The sequence below is a fragment of the Lithobates pipiens genome, unplaced genomic scaffold (assembly GCF_037356315.1).
Source record: "Lithobates pipiens isolate NorthernLeopardFrog02 unplaced genomic scaffold, aLitPip1_a1.2 Scaffold_28, whole genome shotgun sequence".
Lineage (NCBI taxonomy): Eukaryota > Metazoa > Chordata > Amphibia > Anura > Ranidae > Lithobates > Lithobates pipiens.
In genome coordinates, this window is record NW_027507789.1 from 101,863,309 (window position 1) to 101,879,255 (window position 15,947).

Below are 15,947 nucleotides of genomic sequence, written 5' to 3' on the forward strand. Positions count from 1 at the left end.
TCTATACAAGGTCTGTTTACCGCTCTTCTGTTTCACAAAGAAAAAAACAGCATCAGCAGGAGATGAGGATTTGCGGATGAAACCTCGAGAGTGCGTCAGCAACATACTCCTCCATGGCCTTATCCTCCAAGACCGACAAAGGGTAAACCCGGCCACGAGGAGGTATAGCACCAGGTTGAAGGTCAATTGCACAATCATGAGACCGGTGTGGAGGCAAACTACCCGCTTGACCTTTATCAAAGACGTTGCTAAAATCGCAGTACTCCTCTGGCAGGGAGGGGAGTGAAGAGGTGCACAGGACCTTGGATACCTTCAGGAAGCATGTCTCACTGCATTGTGATGACCAGGAGAGAACCTCAACACGGAGCCAATCAAAAGAGGGGTTGTGCCTCTGTAACCAAGGATAACCAATAACTAGTGGAAACCTGGATGAGGAAACAACTTGGAATTGGATTATCTCATGGTGAAGAGCCCCTACGGCCATGGACAAAAGACACATGGGCAGTCTGTAAAGGTCTCCCGTCAAGAGCCTCAATGGGAAGTGGAGTGTCACGCAGCTGCAGTGGAATCAAGTGCTGCGAAACAAATGCAGCATCAATGAACAGGCCTGCAGCCCCAGAGTCAATTAGAGCCTGTATCTCGATGGACGACTCAGCCCAAGAAAAGGTGACCCGAAACCAGGGGCTTATCCCTATGGATAACTGGGGACGAAACAACACCACCTAAGGTCTGTCCATGACAGGACCTCAAGGTTTGGGCGTTCCCTGAACGGGTAGGACAAGACTTCAAAAAGTGACCTGCCTGGCCACAATAAAGGCACAATCTCTCCCTCCTTCTAAAGGCTCTCTCATCCGCAGAGAGACGCGTGAAGCCCAGGTGCATGGGTTCATCTTGACTAACCGACTCGGTACCAGGAGGCATGGGAGGTGAGGGAGGCATGGGTGGAACTACAAAGCTTGGAGGCAAACATACAGGGGACTTCCGCAAGCGCTCCTTAAAGTGGAAGTAAACCCATCGATTTAAACAGTTTCAATAAACTGCATGCCGGGAATGCTAACTGCACATTGGCTGTGCTCTCAACCAAACTGTCAAACCACCCTATGACTGGTGTCATAACGGATCACATGTGCAGCACCGTGGCAACTGAAGATTAAACAGAGGCAAAGATGGCAGCTTCCGTGGATGAAAACGATAGGGGAGTTTACTTCCACTTTAAGAGAAAGTCTTTCTCTGAGTCTGGAGTCAATGAGGATGGCAAACGAGATCAAGCTCTCCAGCTCAATGGGTATATCTCGGGCTGCTATCTCATCCTTGATGGAATCCAAGAAACCATGAGAAAAAGCAGCCACAAAGTCCTCATTGTTCCAAGCAACCTCTGCTGCCAGAGTAAGGAATACAATGGCGTAGTTGGCAATAGTTCTCGTACTCTGTTTGATGGACATGAGGCACTTGGCAGTAGAAGCAGAGCGTGCTGGAAAGTCAAATACCCTTTTAAAGGAGGCCACAAACTGAGGGTAACTCAAGACAACAGGTTTTTGCATCTCCCATAGAGGGTTAGCCCAGGCCAAGGCTCTCTCAGAAAGCAAAGATATCACAAAACTTACTTTGCTTCTGTCCGTGGGAAATGCCTGGGGCAGCATCTCTAAGTATATCTCAACCTGATTGAGAAACCCTCTGCATTGAACTGGATTACCCTCAAATCACTGGGGAAGTGGAGCGGAACCAGACATACCTAGAGGTAATACTCAAGGCAGGTGCCTGCACAGAGACTGGCGCAGCAGCAGGGACGGCCTGCAACTCAGGTTGTACCAGAGCAGCCACCGTGGGGGATTCCAGGTGAGCCTTGCGAGCGTTTGTAATGCCATGGCAAACTGATCTATGCAGTGATCTTGCTCATCCAATCTGGAAAAAAATATTACCAACAAGTGGATTGACTGTATCTTCTGAATTCATGGCTTTCGCCTACTGTCAGAAACCATGAATCAGACCAAGACAGAAGTAAAATTAAATCACACTTGTTTATTAAATACAAATAAAAAGCTAAATAGAAAAAGCATAGTCAAAGCATAGCCAGAGTCCAGTAACCGGATAGAGTAGTCAGCCAGGCCAGAGTTCAATAACCAGATCAGGTAATCGGCCAGGCCAGAGTCAGGGATCCAAGTAGAGCAACAGCAAGCGGATAAGGTGCCAGAAGGGTAGTCAGCAAGACAGTCTTTAAACAGAACCGCAGGAGATGGTTTTTTGTGATGTGACCAAGGCGAAGGCAGAGGTGAAGTGAGCTGGACAGCTTTAAGTAGGCAGGTCAGACGAGCATGATCAGGAAATTAGCTGACAGCTGAGCAGCCAGCCCAGAGAAGGAAGGGCTAAGCCAGCCCTGACAAACAGGGGATCAAGCACAAGAACAGGTTACAGGTAGCAGAACGCTGTAGAACAATAAGGCAAGGTCATAGTACAGCAAAGGTGTTTAAATAGCCCACTTGGTGCCAATCTAGTGGCGGGCGCACACACCGACATGCAGACGCATGCGCACTTGCGCCAGTGCTGTTTTAGCTAACAGGAATTGCCCATTCACACATATTTATGTGCTTGGATTCTTTGCTGACCATTGCTTTGGCTAATAGGCATTTTCCTGTCAATAATATAGTGTGTCAGAATAATGTGAGGATAGTGTAGTGCAGTGCCGGGACAAGGTCATCCAGCACCCAGGGCAAAGACGCCAAACTGCACCCCCCTTTCCCTTAAGGTTAGGGTCAGGGTGCCCCCTACCCCTGCAATAAACCATTGCGGCAGGGGCAGCCACCCCTCCTGCCCACCCCTTGTCCTGGCCCTGCTCCTCTCCTACCCCTTCCCCACTCCTTCTCAGCTAATTTTTTGCTCCTTCTCTGCTACTTCCTCTCTACCCTTTCCCTGTTCATTCTGAGCTCCTTTCCTGCTCCTTCTCCACTCCATTGGTCAAGAAAGGAACTTTCATGTACACAGACAAATAAGCCTGAGGAATCATGCCTGTGTTCGGATTAGTGGGTACGCACGCACGTGCACACATTGGTGCCAGAAGGCCTATTTAAATTGCACTAGTGCCGTGTGTCATTGTGTCAGTGACTTTTGGTCTATTGCGTTTCCTTTGTTCCTGTTATCTGTTCCTGTTCTTCTGTTGCTGTACTGACCCCTGGCTTTTCCCTGGATTCACTTCTGCCTGCCCCTTCTGCTCATCCGCTCTGCTGTTACTCACTCTGGCCTGTCTCCTGACCACTCTTCAGCCTGCTGTCTGCACCTGATTTGCCTGCTATCTGATGACCTGGACCGTCCGACTCTTCCTTGCCAGTATGTTATAAAGTTACTTTGTAGTCAGAGTCTTCATACGGAAATACGATAACCCTCAACTACCAAGGCCTGAGGTGTGCCTTGGCCTGGCTGGACAGTATGCCTAAAAGCGGGCATACCCTGAATGAATGTATGGAATGTAAATGAAATTATGAAAATATGGGGGAACGGGTGGGTGGGAACCCAGAAATGAGCCGACGAAGGCTCTGATGGAGGAGGAGGAGGGATTTAAAGCCCTCAGACTCCTCCTACAAATTCAGGCTAGCCTGCGGCCAGCCTTCCAACTTTTAGTCAGAGTCTTCATACGGAAATACGATAACCCCCAACTACCAAGGCCTGAGGTGTGCCTTGGCCTGGCTGGACAGTATGCCTAAAAGAGGGCAAAAAGGACACAAAGTAGGTGTAATGTGAAAGCTACAAAGAAGTCCCGCAACAATCGTTTAGTCCGGAAAATGCAAATGCCCGGCTGACTACAGGAAAAGGGGGTTACGTATGTAGCTGCTAACATGGAGGATCTCTAGCGCCCCATGAACCTGATGTAAAGAAAGGACCCCCTGCAAGACCTACCAACATTGCCCAGGAACCAGATGAATAACCAGAAAAGGGGGTTTAGGATTCCAGCCTGGTTTGGCAAGTAGCCTGGGCGTGAGAACAACTGTTTGTAGTGAGAGGATGGAGAAAGCGCAGACGCACGGAATGAAGCAGAGAAGGCCAACTTACTTGCCCGACACCAAAGCTAAGGTACCGAAATATGACCACAAACCCCTAACTTACAACATCCCCTTCATTGGTATAGATGAGTAAGTGGTAAGAGAGAAACTGCCTAGAGCACTAACTGGGAACTGCCAAGGGAAGGAGACAGGAAGTCTGAAACACCACGAAAACCTGTCCGGTAACTGGTAGCCGTGCCAAAGAGAAACATCCCTGACTCTCCTCCCTTGATGGTTAGAGAGGGTAAGCCGCAAAAATGGACAGCTTGACAGGAGTTTGTAGGTCCTGAAAACTGGTCACCTGATAGAAACTTCATGGAATTGACAGATGAGGCCAAATTGCCGATGCAATACCCAGCAAAGGCCATAAACATGAACCTATGAGACCATCCCGCCTTGTGAGAAGCCCACTGCAAACTTTGGATAAGAACCAATGGCCAGATTGATTATGCGAGACCACACTGCCCCCAGTTCTACAAGCCACTGTGAGAAATTCCAACAACACCTGAAGGCGCACTGAGAAGAACAGGAGCCGCAGAGGAAACCTCAGTGCAAGCCTAACGGGCTATGAACCCCACCATCCTGACTAACAAATAAGAGCGCATAGAGAAACTTCATGAACTGGGTTGAAGAATCCTGCACGAAACATACGCTGCACTGGTGGATGTAAGAGGTTTGAACAGAGTGGGGAATAACCCACTGAATACTGCCCCCCCAGCTGAGGCCGGGAAAGGGGTACCCCGGCGATAACTGAGCTAAGAGAGTTTGGTCCCACCCCTAAAAATGGGGTGCTACCAAGCACTGAACCCCTATGCGACGGTGGAGGGATGAATGTGCACCGGCCTCCTCCGCAACCCACCCCAAACCCTGAACCAAGAAACACACAACAAGCGAAAAGAGAACAGACAACCAACACACGAAACAATACCCCTACGTACCTAACAAGTATGAGGATGTAAGTGCAGAAATGACAAGACCAACAGCGCGTGAATATGAACCTAATGCTGACACAACCCTAGTGTATGTAGTGAGTGAGCCCGAGCAACCTGCAGCGCCAAGACAGGTAATTAAAAAACGAACACTCAGGGCTCAGGTACCCACAGACCGTGGTGGGTAGTAGTAAAGGTATGGTGAACGTGCACGTATGACATATGGTATACGGGCGAGAAGATTGTGGGACGACAATCAATTAAAAACGAAACCTCAGCCCGTATGGGTCCGTAGACGTGACGGACCCTGGATGTGAGCCCTAGCTAACAGACATACTACGAACATCAAGCTATGACATGAAAGTTTACAAACGAAATGCTATGACAGAACAACAGAGACAGATAGAAAACAAACCCTCCGGGCTGGTGTACCCACAGACCGTGGTGGGTGGACGTACAAGAGTGAAGAAATAAGCGTGCAACGTATGACGTACAGTATACGGGCGAGAAGATTGTGGGACGACAATCAATTAATAACGAAACCTCAGCCCGTATGAGTCCGTAGACGTGACAGACCATGGATGTTAGCCCCACCTAACAAACTACGAACGACAATAATGCTATGAATGGAAAAGCTATGGCAGAACAACAGACAGATAGCAAACAACCCTCAGGGCTAGTGTACCCACAGACCGTGGTGGGTAGATGTGCAAGTGAGATGAAAAAGCATGCAGCGTATAACGTATGGTATGCAGGCGAGAAGATTGCGGAACGGCAATCAATTGAAACGAAACCTCAGCCCGTATGGTCCGTAGGCGTGACAGACCAGGAAATGAGCCCTGGCTAACAGAAAAGCTACGTACAAAATGCCATGACAGAAAGCAGACAGGTAGCAACAACCCTCCGGCCTAGTATACCCACAAACCGTGGTGGGTAGACGTGCAAAGAAATGAGCGTATGATGTGTGTTATATGGGAGAGAAAATAAAGGGACGACAAACAAAATGAAACAAACCTCAGCCTGTATGAATCTGACAGAAATGCAGGACAGAAACGCTATGACGGAAATGCTGGACAGAAACGCTATGACCGAAATGCTGGACAGAAACGCTATGACGGAAATGCTGGACAGAAACGCTATGACGGAAAAAAGCTGGACCAAATGAAATGACAGAAAAGCTGGACCAACGAAAAGTTGGACCGAACGATATAACAGAAACACTGAACTGAACGAACTGACAGAAAGCTGGACCGAACGATATGACAGAAACCCCTGGACAGAACATGATGACAGAAGAATGCAGAGACAGAAACCTGGGGCCGAACACCGTGATAAACCCCCGTGACTGAAATGGGTGCCTGGACGTGCTGGGGGGGTGCGAGAGTGCCGGGAGGTGAACAGGTGGGTGAGAACCCCCCCATGAAAACCGGGAAGCGTGTTGGCATCCCCTCCATGGAGCATGGCGAGAGTTCCCGGGAGGTGAACTGGCTGGCAAGCGACAAGTGGTGGGTGTAGGGTGACGCTACGACTGAAAGTTGGACAGAAATGCTATGACAGGAAAACGCTGAGACAGAAAATGCTGGACAGAAACGTATATGACAGAAAATACTGGACAGAAACGTTATGACAGAAAATGCTGGACAGAAACCTTTATAACAGAAAATGCTGGACCGAAAATACTGACAGAAATGTTGGACAGAAAATGCTGTGACGGAAAATGCTGGACAAAACGCTTACGACCGAAACCTGGACAGAACGCAGGCTGCGATCGACACATAGACCAAAGAAACAAATTAACAAGAGACAGCAGCAACCCTGGCAGACCTGCCGTACTAAAGATTGCTGTGGTTGGTCTGACATCCTCTGACACAGCAGCAGAGATGTCAGTGACCGTTCACCCCCAGAGCACCGTTGCCCCCCCCCCCCTACTGGTGGAGCCAGAGGAGAAGGAGGGAACAGAACACTGACCCCCCCACCAGGTGTGCGGCACAGATGTGGGGATAGATGCCAATCCCCTCCCCCAGAATCGGCGGGAGGCCGCCAGAGGCAAGCAGAGTGCATAGGGAGAGAGGAGCTGTCGGGCGGCCAATCCCCCCACCCACACACTGGGAGAAATGGCGAGTGCTCTGCACATGCAAGGGGAGATGCGGCCGATCACCTCCCCCTCACCAAGAGAAACTGCGCTAATGACCGAACCCGCTAATGACAGAACACGCTAATGACAGAACACCTCAATGGGCTGAGTATGCAGGAGGTGTGCTGAGTGCAACGGGGGGGGGGGGGGATATCTCCTGTGTCCTGACTACACCGCCGACCGCTGACTAACCAACTAAAGCGGAATGGTTAAGTGGAGGAAAAAACGACTCAACCACCACCCCCAACCGCCAGTGTGAATGCACCCCTGAAGTAACTATGACCCCATGACTGCCATACCCGTGACCAATGTGCCTGGTGTGGATTAACAGAACAACAATACCCCTATTCAGGAATGCTCTAGAAGAAGCGTTTGGGCAAAAAACATTCCTCGTCATATGAAAGTAGCAGCTCGCCAGCCTGAGCTGAGAAAGAAATATATCATACCGTACAGTGTTAGGAATTCACAGCTGCTGCTAGCATTGACCTTGATTAGAAACAGTTTTGGAGGACTTGAACAAGAAGTAGGTAGATGCAGTGACATATTGTCCCTATGTGGGTCCCTACTGTAGCTACTGTATGCCCATTGGGAGGGGGAGAGGAGCTGGCGGGCGGCCGAAACCCCCCACATGAGTGCCGGGAGAAGTGGGAGGCACCCCCCCACCCTGCATGATTGAGCCCAGTGAAGGTGATGGGTGGACAGACAACCCCCCCACCTATACACCGTGGGAAGCAGGCGGGTGGCACCCTGGCCAAGCAGAAGCCCTAGAGAAGTGGTAGACGCTGGCCAGCTGGAGCCGAGTAAGGAGACTAGTGGGTGGAGGATAGAAGAATTGACGCCCACCCGCTTCCCCCGGCATGAGTGCCGGGAGAAGTAGGCGGGCTGCATGCTGGCCAACTGGAGCTGTGGGGAGATTGTAAGGTGGAGGCTGGAAGGACAGACACCCCCCCTCCCCCCGGCATGAGCGCCGGGAGAAGCGGGCGGGCCACACGCTGGCCAGATGAAGCTGAGTGGAGAGGTGGAGGATGGAATGATGGATGGCCCCCGCTCCCCCCGGCATGAGCGCTGGGAGAAACGGGCGGGCCATACGCTGGCCAGAAGGAGCAGCATAGAGAGGTGTAGGATGGAATGATGGATGCTCCCCCACTCCCCCCGGCATGAGCACCGGGAGAAGCAGGCGGGCCACACGCTGGCCAGAAGGAGCTGAGTGGAGAGGTGGAGGATGGCAAGATGGACGGCCCCCCCCGCTCCCCCCCTCGTGTGCGCCGGGAGAAGCGGCTGGCTCCCCCCCCCCAGGAAGCAGTGTGGAACATGGCTGCAAGGGAGGACGGGCAGGGCGGCTTCCATGAAGCAGGTAGAACCCCGGGGGTGACAGGGAGGACGAGCGAGTGGTCTCTCGATGGTGCCCGAGAGAGGAACCGACAGCATGCTGCGGCCGAACGCCGCTCTGAAAGGCGGCCCCCGCTACCCAGAAATGAGCCGACGAAGGCTCTGATGGAGGAGGAGGAGGGATTTAAAGCCCTCAGACTCCTCCTACAAATTCAGGCTAGCCTGCGGCCAGCCTTCCAACATGTTATATATTCACTAGGGTTATGTTATACGTTATATGGCCAATGTGATATCACATTGGCCATATAACGTATAACATAACCCTAGTGACTATATAACATAGTAACTTTATAAAATACTGGCTATATAACAAAGTAACTTATATAGCTGGTAATATTCTATATATTATAAAGTTACTTTGTTATATAGCCAGTATGTTATAAAGTTACTATGTTATATAGTAACTATTTTAAGTTATGCATTGTATGGTGATATAAATTATATATACTGTATGTGTGTATATATATATATATATATATATATATATATATATATATATATATATATATATATATATATATATATATATATATATATATATATACACTGTGTGTGTGTGTGTGTATGTATGTATGTATGTATGTATGTATATATAGATATATGTATGTATATATAGATATATGTATGTATATATAGATATATGTATGTATATATATATATATATATATATATATATATATATTGTACAGGACGCCAAGGTTGGGTCCTGGACGGGTACTATGTGGCGCCTATATTTGGGATGTGGTCCCTTTAAGGGAATCATGGTAGGCCTCAGGGGGTCACCCAAAATGGGTGATGGATTCCGGGTATAGTTTTCGGGAGAAGACTGATTCGCGGTCCTCTCTATATTTTTAAGAGAGATAGTTGGGACCCGGAATTTGGGAGGCTCTAAAGTGACATTTGGGTGGGAAAGAGCCTCCCTCCCTGACCACAGGGATTTGGCCCACAGGGGGTTAACGGCCTCCAGGAAGACAGACAGCCCATAAGACAGGAAGTGGACAAAGAGGTGGTGGTGAGGAGAAGAAGGAGATGAACACCTGTCTGAGGAGCTGTCTGGCTGTGTTGTTATAGTTGCTGTTTGCTGTTTTGGAGGCTGCAAAAAGATCTCTGCAAGGACTCTTTTTGGTGAAGACCTTTCTACAGAACTGTAGGTGCTTTTCTTTTTGTATTATTTTGTGCTGAAGACAAGCGGACTTTAATTTACGTTTTTTATGCTGGAGAAAAGCTTTATTTTAGATTTATTCATAAATAAATATATTTTGGTTTCACCTGACAACGGTTTATGCACTTAATCCCGCGGAGCTAGTATCCCCAAACTTCACAACTGGTGGAGAATGTGGGCAAAAGTGCATTTGCAGCCGCAAAAAACGTTTAAAAACTGACATTTAAAAGAGACTGTGTACAAATTGCATGTCTTGGGTGAAGTCAGCCCAGACGCTGCAAGCAGCAGGCAAAGACATGGAGGAGGTCATCAGGGCTTTGGCACAAGCCACCGTGACCCAGCAGCAAGCTACCGTGACACAGCAGCAAGCTTTAGCAGATGCAAACCGTCGCCATGAGGAAGCGATGGCTCAGCAGCAGGAAAGCACACGGCTGCTTAGCCGCCCAGTTTACTGCTCAGCAGGAGTCCACTCAAGCACAGGTGGCTGCCTTGCAGGAGGCAGTACAGCAGCTGGCTCAGGGACGTGAACAAGTGGCTGTTGCCGCTGGCAACCAGGTGTCTGTGAGGGCCAGCCATTTTTTACAAAAATTAACGCCCAGCGATGATGTAGAGGCCTTTCTCACCACCTTTGAGAGGATAGCGGAGAGAGAGGGGTGGCCCCGTGACCAATGGGCCGGTATTATCTCCCCTTTCCTCACCGGTGACCCGCAAAAGGCCTATTTTGACCTCCCAGCAGAACATATCAGCGACTATGAACGTCTGAAGGCAGAGATCCTGGCCCGCCTAGGAATGACCACAGCTGTCCGGGCTCAGAGGGTGCATCGCTGGCGGTACAAGCCTGACCGACCACCCAGGTCGCAAATGCATGAACTGGTTCAGCTGGTTAAAAAATAGCTGCAGCCAGAAAAACTGTCAGGCCCACAGATGGTGGAACGAATAGTAATGGAATGGTACCTGCGTTCCCTGTCAGATGACCTACAGCGCTGGGTAAGCCATGGAGACCTCGCAACCGCTGACCAGCTGGTGGAGTTGGTGGAAAGATACACCATGGTGGAGGACCTGCTTGGGCCTGCCAGGCGTAGGGAACCCACACCAAGGGCAACCAGACCAGCCATAGCGCCAAGGACAGAAGCCCTGCCAGACGCTGGGATCCGCAGAACCGCATCATCTGCTACAGAACCTCGAAGGGTGGTTCCTGTCCCAAGAACAGGAGACCTACAGTGTTGGCGATGTCGGTCCTGGGGACATACCCGGGCGCAATGCCCACTTCAGGAGGAGCCTATGGACTGCGGAATTGGTCGGAGAAGCTCCTTCTACGTGCAGAGAGTCTGCACCACTCACCTGGATCCAATCGCAGGACAGTTCGAGTGTGAAGTTTGGGTGAACCACCTTCCTGCCAGGGCGCTACTGGACTCTGGTAGCATGGTAACATTGGTACTTGCCAGGGTGATTGGGAGACTCGGCCCTGTAAGGAAAACCCTACGGGTAGTGTGCATCCATGGGGACACCAAGGAATATCCCATGGTTTCAGTGACTGTGTCCTATGGCCATATCTCAGTGACTCAAGAGGTCGGGGTAGTGAGAAGTCTAAGGCCACGTACACACGGGCGGACTGTTCGCCCAACTTTGTCCGCTGAACAGTGTTTGGGCGGACAGTCCGCTCGTGTGTGGGCTTTCAGCGGACAGTTTCAGCGGACAGTTGGACGGACAAGGTTTTTCGGAATTTCCGAAAAACTGTCCGCTGAAACCTTGTTTCAGTGAACAGTCCGCCCGTGTGTAGGCTTGTTCGTCAAACAAAGTTGCGCGCATGCTCAGAAAGGATTTTCACGCCGAAAGCTATAATGCAGTGTATAGGACGTCGTATTTTTCGTCCCGTCGTACGTGCCGTTCACGTCATCGCGCACGGTTTCAGCAAACTGTTCGTCCGTCGTGTGTGGCCATGTCCGTCCATGCTAAGTTTGAGCGGACTGTTTGCCGAAACTGTTGGACGGACAAAGTTGGGCGAACAGTCCGCGCGTGTGTACGCGGCCTAATACATGACATTATAGTGGGGCGGGACTGTCCACTATTTTTCGAACTGTGGAGCCAGGTACAGATGGGGCTGCCAGGACAGCCAGGAGAGTCTGAGGAACATGGGCCTGAAACCCCCACAACCCACCCCACTGATACAGAGATACCTATTATTGATAAAGATACTGTAGAAAATATTAAGTTGAAGGATGTGTCTGTTTCAGGTTGCAAAACCGAGTTAAACTCTGAGGGGGGGAAGACTTCCCGTTACAGGTTATGCTGGGGGAGGATGACGAGGACCTCTCCCCATTGCAGTCCCCGGTTGAGGAAAGTGAAGGGGAAACATCCTCAAGGCCAGTACACCCAGATCTAGATGTACCCAGGGGTGCGTTTGGCACCGCCCAGCTGCGGGATCCTACCTTGGTCAATGCCAGAGAGCAGGTTTCTGTTGTGGATGGGGTCTCACAAATGCCAGGAGCAGACCAGAGGTTTCCTCATTTTGCCTTAAAGGGGGACTTGCTTTATCGAGTGGCTGAAAGCCGTGGGGAAACTATAGAGCAGTTGCTGGTTCCCCAACTGTATAGGTGGATGCTACTCGATCTAGCCCACAACGACGCACTGGGAGGACACTTGGGGGCAGAGAAAACAGAGGCCAGGATAACTGACCGGTTTTACTGGCCAGGGGTCAAAGTTGAGGTTAAAAGATATTGTGCATCTTGTCCCGTTTGCCATTTAACTGCCCCAGTGCCCCACTATAGAAGCCCTCTGGTACCCTTGCCAATTATTGAGGTTCCATTCGAACGGATCGCTATGGATCTCTTGGGACCCCTGGTAAAATCGGCAAGAGGGCACCAGTATATATTAGTCATCCTAGACTATGCAACCAGGTACCCAGAAGCAGTTCCTTTGAGGAAAACTTCCTCTAAAGCCATTGCCCGAGAACTATTTCAGATGTTTTCGCGAACTGGTTTTCCTAAAGAGATATTAACAGACCAGGGCACCCCTTTTATGTCAAAGGTGATGGCGGACCTGTGCAAACTGTTCCAAATTAAGCAGTTACGGACGTCCGTCTATCATCCGCAGACTGATGGCCTAGTGGAGAGGTTTAATAAAACTTTGAAGACCATGCTCAAAAGAGTCGTCCAGAAGGACGGGAAGGATTGGGATATGTTACTCCCTGCCCTTTTGTTTGCCATCCGGGAGGTTCCACAAGCATCCACGGGCTTCTCCCCATTTGAGCTAGTGTATGGGCGACGGCCTCGGGGGTTGCTGGATCTGGTAAAAGAAACGTGGGAAAGTGAGTCCTCCCCACACAAAACCATAGTAGAGCATATCTCTCAAATGCGAGAGAGGGTGGCTAAGGTAATGCCGCTGGTGAGGGAGCACATGCAGAGGGCTCAGGAAGCCCAAAGAAGGGTGTATAACCGGTCTGCGAAAGTCAGGCAGTTTTAAGTAGGAGACCTAATACCCACAGTGGAGAGCAAGTTCTTGGCCAAGTGGCAAGGTCCATTTGAGATAGTGGAAAAAGTGGGGGAGGTAAACTACAAGGTACACCAGCCAGGGAAAAGGAAACCATACCAGATCTACCACGTGAATTTGTTGAAACCCTGGAGAGACAGAGACCAGGTATCCGCGGTGGTAGCGGTACAGTCAGGAGACCATGCAGGGATCGACCTGGTGCAGGTGGCTGCTACCTTAACTAGACCCCAAACCCAGCAAGCAAAGGAATTTCTTCAAAGAAATAGGGACATGTTTTCAGGGTTGCCAGGACTCACCAATGTCATCGAGCACGACATTGTAACTGACCCCAAGGTAAAAGTGCGGTTAAAGCCTTACCGTATCCCAGAAGCTCATAGAGTGGCAGTGTCTGAAGAGGTGAAAAGAATGCTCGAGCTTGATGTCATTGAGGAATCGCAGAGCGAGTGGTCGAGTCCAATCGTGTTGGTACCCAAACCCAACGGCACTCTTCGCTTCTGTAATGATTTTAGAAAACTGAATGAAATCTCCAAGTTTGATGCTTATTCCATGCCACGGGTAGATGAGCTCATTGAGAGGTTGGGGCCTGCCAGGTATATTACCACGCTGGACCTCACGAAAGGGTACTGGCAGATTCCCCTGACCAAGGAAGCTAGGGAGAAAACGGCCTTCTCTACCCCGGAAGGCCACTTCCAGTACAAACGAATGCCGTTTGGTTTACACTCTGCCCCCGCTACGTTCCAAAGGGCCATGGACAAAACTTTGTGTCCACATCATCGGTACGCTTCGGTTTATTTGGATGACATTGTTATCTTCAGCCCTGATTGGGAGTCACATCTTCCCCGAGTTCAGGCAGTCGTAGACTCCCTGAGAAGAGCAGGATTCACCATAAACCCAGAAAAATGTGCAGTTGGGGTGGAGGAAGCCAAGTACCTAGGGTACATTGTGGGTAGAGGGTTGGTAAAGCCCCAAATGAGCAAGGTGAAAGCCATACAGGACTGGCCCCGTCCCCTAACCAAGAAGCAGGTCAGAGCGTTTTTGGGCATAGTTGGCTACTACCGGAGGTTTATACCCAACTTTGCCATCATTGCTGCTCCCTTGACTGACCTGACCAAAGGCAGAAAGTCAGTGATGATAAAATGGAATAACGATGCCGAAAAAGCTTTTCAGAAGCTTGAGACGGCATTGTGCCAGGATCCGGTGCTTGTTGCTCCAGACTTTAATAAGGATTTTGTAGTACAGACAGACGCTTCAAATGAGGGGTTAGGAGCAGTCCTGTCGCAGGTAATCAACGGGGAAGAGCACCCCGTCGTTTTCCTGAGTAGAAAGCTGACGGCAGCGGAGAAAAACTACGTGGTGGTAGAGCGGGAGTGTCTTGCCATTAAGTGGGCCTTGGACTCCTTGCGGTATTTCCTCCTAGGCAGAAGGTTTCGCCTGGTATCCGACCTGGATGAGGCAAAATAAACACATGAATGCTAGAGTAACAAGGTGGTTCCTGTCTCTCCAGGAGTTCAATTTTGTGGTGGAGCATAGACCTGGGAGACTACATAAGAATGCTGATGCCCTCTCCCGGGTCCACTGTATGATGTCAAATGGTGCCTCCAACACCTCCGCGTTGAGGCAGAGGGGGGGTATATGTACAGGACGCCAAGGTTGGGTCCTGGACGGGTACTATGTGGCGCCTATATTTGGGATGTGGTCCCTTTAAGGGAAACATGGTAGGCCTCAGGGGGTCACCCAAAATGGGTGATGGATTCCGGGTATAGTTTTCGGGAGAAGACTGATTTGCGGTCCTCTCTATATTTTTAAGAGAGATAGTTGGGACCCGGAACTCTAAAGTGACATTTGGGTGGGAAAGAGCCTCCCTCCCTGACCACAGGGATTTGGCCCACAGGGGGTTAACGGCCTCCAGGAAGACAGACAGCCCATAAAACAGGAAGTGGACAGAGAGGTGGTAGTGAGGAGAAGAAGGAGATGAACACCTGTCTGAGGAGCTGTCTGGCTGTGTTGTTATATTTGCTGTTTGCTGTTTTGGAGGCTGCAAAAAGATCTCTGCAAGGACTCTTTTTGGTGAAGACCTTTCTACAGAACTGTAGGTGCTTTTATTTTTGTATTATTTTGTGCTGAAGACAAGCGGACTTTAATTTACGTTTTTTATGCTGGAGAACAGCTTTATTTTTGATTTATTCATAAATAAATATATTTTGGTTTCACCTGACAACGGTTTATGCACTTAATCCCGCGGAGCTAGTATCCCCAAACTTCACTATATATATATATATCACCATATAATGCATAACTTAAAATAGTGACTATATAACAAAGTAACTTTATAATATATAGAATAACGGTTATATAACATTCTGATTATATAATATATGACCTACTTACTATATTCTATATAACATAGTGGCTATATAACAAAGTAACTTTGTAAAATATAGCATATTGGCTATAAAACATTAACTGTATAATATATAGCATACCAATATAATTTACAGTATAACATACTGGCCATATAACACAATATAGTGACTATATAAAATAGTGACTATATAACATAGTAACTTTATAACATACTGGCTATATAACAAAGTAACTTTATAATATATAGAATAACAGCTATATAACATTCTGGCTATATAATATATGACCTACTGACCTCAGTATTAACATATTGACCACGTAATACACAAAATATATATATATATATATATATATATATATATATATATATATATATATATATATATATATATATATTACATAATCAGTATGTTAATATTATATATGTATGTTATATATTTAGTACGTCA